Genomic DNA, 4,458 nt, shown 5'->3' with positions numbered 1-4,458 from the left:
AAGGTCTACTTGAGGTGGGTGGGTGGGGGTAGGAAGAGGAGGAGAAAAGATAACTATTGGATACTGAGCTTAATGAGTGATATAATAATACCTACAACAAACCCCCATGACGTGTTTATCTATGTAACAAACCTTTACATATACTCCCAAACCTAAAATAAAAAAATTTTAAAGATATTTTTAATACTCTCTTGTTGTGGACTGTTTCTAGTATTATAGGGACAAGAAAAAATATTGCTGTTTGAAAAATTATAGTCATAATTTTTGTCTTTCGCTTTATAGGTTATTAAGGAAAACAGTACAGCTCTAACAACCAATAAAGCGAAAGACAATAAAGTGACGAGTGTTCGCTGATACAAAATAACCAACATTTTATAGTATGGATGATTTAGGAGTAATGATGATTGATGATGTACGGTTTTATTTTTATTTCATTTTTTGAGACAGGGGCTGCAACTACCTGGGGTGGTTATAACATGGGAAATGGTGACCAGCAGGAAAGGGCCTGTTTTGGTGCTGAGGACTGAGACATGAGATGGCAAACAACACAAAAGGTTGGGTTCAAGTTGTGGACTATTCAGGAGTGGACTTAAGATACTCTCTTCTGGAATATATTAAATAGCACAAAACCTTGAAACAAAAAGTGACAGCCTGCTAATCCATAGGTTGGTATAATCTGTCCCGTATATATCTAGGTTATGCTATGTTGTAAATAATAATAGCTCAATGCTTTATTGAGCACTTGCTATGTGCCAGCCATTAGGCTGAACTCTCTCTCTCTCTCTCTCTCTTTCTCTTTCTCTCTCTCTCAATAGATAAATCATCTATATAGAGAGAGTATGGATGATTTAGGAGTAATGATGATTGATGATATACAGTTTTGTTTTTATTTTGTTTTTTGAGACAGGGTCTCACTCCGTCACCAAGGCTGGTGAGCAGTGGCACAATCATGGCTCACTGCAGCCTCAGACTCCTGGACTCAAGCCGCAATCTCGCTTCAGCTTCCCAGTTAGAAGAGACTATACATGCATGTCAATATTGCCTGGCAATATATAGTGATATTCATTTAATTATCACTACAACCCCATAAGGCAAGTGCTAATATAATCACTATTTTACAAATGAGAAAACAGAGACTTAAAGAATCACCCAGGGTGGCACTATTGGGATTTCAAAATGGGCAATATGACTCACAACTGGGTCTTTCAGGTATGAAAAACTAAAGAGACTTCCAGCTGTGGACAAGAAGAAATACACACTTCTCATTCCTCCCACTAAGTATAGCTAAAAACCCTGAACATTATATGTAAGACAAATAAAAGGTGACTCTGAAAGATGGAGGAAAGAAAATATAATCACTTGGAACCTCAGAACCCCAAAAATGCCATGCATTGTTTGCCCTGGATTTTTCCCCTCCTTGTATCCTCACCTGAGTACTGGAGAACTTTCTGGCAACCAGAAATGCCGACAGACATAAACAAAAAAGGGGGAAAATGCCCAAGAAAAAAGCCTGTTATTTCTCACCAAGGGACAGAACAGAAGAAACCTAGCAAGAGAGAAAACTTAGACAATAATCGTCCTACTGTAGCCAAATGCCACAGGAAAAATTGAGGTCTCCATCCCCACCCTTGTCAGCAACTTAGAGTCCTAGACTTAAGGAGCCTAGACTTCCACCCTCACCCAGCTGACATGAGGCATTCCTCCTCTCTTCCTTCTCCAACGCTGTGATGGTGTCAGAGAAGACCAGGTGGGGTATGCAGGATTGTCATCCTAATCATGCAGTAACAAGCCCCTCCATTCTCCACATTTTCAGGGGAGGCCATGTGAAGAGCCTGGATTTTTGCTTCCACTTGGCAGTAACAAGGCAGCATCAACCTTCCCCTGACTGCTGCAGTATCAGAGGAAACTTGCTAAAACCAAAGAAATAAGATCCAGAGTCTCATAACATAATAACCAAAGTATCCAGGATTGCATTTTAAAAATCATTTATTATCCCAAGAACCAAGAAGATCTTAACTAGAATGAGAAAAGATAATCCACAGATGGCAACACTGAGACGGAACTGTCTGACAAGGATTTTAAATTCATCATACAATGAATCGATGAGAAATTCTAAACATGCTTGAAACAAATGAAAAGTGGAAAGCTTTGGTGAAGAAATAGAACGTGTAAAGAAGAGCCAAATAAAACCTTTAACTGAAAAAATACAATAAAATAAAACTCACAGGATGGGCTCAATAATAGACTAAAGAAGACAAAAGAGTAAATCAGTAAATTTCAAGTTAGATCAATAAAATATAACCAGCTTCAACAACGTGAAGAAAATACACTGAAGAAAAAAATCAACAGAACCTCAGGAACCTGTGGAACCTTAACAAAAACCAATCAGTTGTATTATCAGAGAGGAGTGAGAGTGTGGGATTGAAAAACTGTTCCACAAAGTCATGGCTAAAATTTTCCTAAATTTGGCATAAGACATAAACCTATAGATTTCACAGGGTAATTGAGCCTTAAGCAGAAAACAACAACAACAAAGAAATATAACCAAGACACATTATAATCAAACTTTGGAAAACTAAAGACTGAAAAAGTTGAAAGCAATAAGAGAGAAATGATGATTTACCTGTAGGAAAAAAACAATTCAAACATCAGATTTCTCATCCAAAACTATGCAGGCCAAAAGGAGGTGTCACAAGATTTTTGAAGTGTTTAAAGAAAAGAACTGTGGGCTGGGGGTGGTGGCTCACTCCTGTAATCCCAGCACTTTGGGAGGCCAAGGCAGGTGGATCACTTGGGGTCAGGAATTCAAGAGCTGCCTGGCAAACATGGTGAAACCCCACATCTACTAAAAATACAAAAATTAGCTGGGCGTGGTGGTGCGCGCCTATAATCCCAACTACTTGGGAGGCTGAGGTAGGAGAATAGCTTGAACCTGGGAGGCGGAGATTGCAATGAGCCAAGATCACACCACTGCACTCCAGCCTGGGCAACAGAATGAGACCCTGTTGAAAGAAAGAGAAAGAGAGATGAAAGAAAGAAAGAGACAGAAAGGAAAGAAGGAAGGAAGGGAGGGAGGGAAGGAGGGAGGGAACTGTGAACCCATAATTTTACATATGGGCAAAAATAGTCTTCAGGAATAAAGGTGAAATCAAGACATTCTCATATTAAGAAAAACTAAAACAATTTGTCACCAGCAGACCAACCCTAAAAGAATGTCTAAAGGAACTCTTTAAACAGAAACAATTAGAGGGAATCATGAAACATCAGGAAGAGAAAAGGAACAACAGAAAGAGTAAAAATGTAGATAAGTACAACAGACTTCTCTTCTTGAGTTTTCTAAATTATGTTTGATTGTTGAAGCAAAAATTATAACATTGACTAATATGATTCTCAAAATATGTAGAGGAAACATTTTAGACAATGTATTGTCAATGAAGGTGGGTAAAAGGAATTAAAAGGAGGTCAGGGTTTTATACTTCACTTAAACCAGTAAAATGTTGACACAAAAAAATAAAATAAAAGGCTGGACACAGAGGCTCATGCCTGTAATCCCAGCACTTTGGGAGGCCAAGGCAGGCAGATCACCTGAGGTCAGGAGTTCAAGACCAGCCTGGCCAACATGGTTAAACCCCGTCTCTACTAAAAATACAAAAATTAGCCATAGCCAGACTCGGTGGCCAGTACCTGTAATCCCAGCTACTTGGGAGGCTGAGGCAGGGAGAATCACTTGAACCTGGGAGATGGAGGTTGCAGTGAGCCGAGATTGTGCCATTGCACTCCAGCTTGAGTGACAGAGCAAGACACCATCTCAAAAAATAAAATAAAATAAAATAAAATGCAAATCCAAATAATACAAAAAGAAGAGTGGTAAATTATGCCAATTCCATTTTTTTAAATGTAAACCAAAAAGCTTCTTTTGAAATGGAGATGTGAAAGACTCCATATTACTAAATTGCTTCATATGACAATGATAAAGCATCTTCATAGTATAGGCAGCTTATGGCTCAGCCTGTTTTCATGATCAGCTTTATGAGACTTTAATGCACTCAGCTGACAATATGCAATAGGCAATTATGGAGAGGGCATTCTCCCACTTTGACTTGAGAACCCACATAGCTCTGGCAGCCCGGGAGGTAGTAGGAAATTCGGGAGAAAGGACTCTTCTTGGCCATGAACTCTTCTTGGAGAACTCAGTCAAGGAAGCTGATGAGAAGCAGGAGCAGAAGAATGAGAGTAATTTTGTCCCCAGCATGTGAGACAACACCTGGAGAACTATGAGAAAATACAGGGTGTATAAGCAGAGATTAGGTACTTCAGTGGATAGGCAGAGGCTCAAAGTCATTGTAATTAGAACACTAAAGAAAATGTAGCCCTTTTTTTTTTTTTTCTTTTTTTTTTTTGAGACAGTCTCCCTCTGTCGCCCAGGCTAGAGTACAGTGGTGCAGTCTATGCTCACTG

This window comes from Cebus imitator, unplaced genomic scaffold (genome assembly GCF_001604975.1).
Source record: "Cebus imitator isolate Cc_AM_T3 unplaced genomic scaffold, Cebus_imitator-1.0 Scaffold21, whole genome shotgun sequence".
NCBI classification, from domain to species: domain Eukaryota; kingdom Metazoa; phylum Chordata; class Mammalia; order Primates; family Cebidae; genus Cebus; species Cebus imitator.
The sequence above is the reverse complement of the archived record's forward strand: the minus strand, read 5'-3'. Positions refer to the sequence as shown.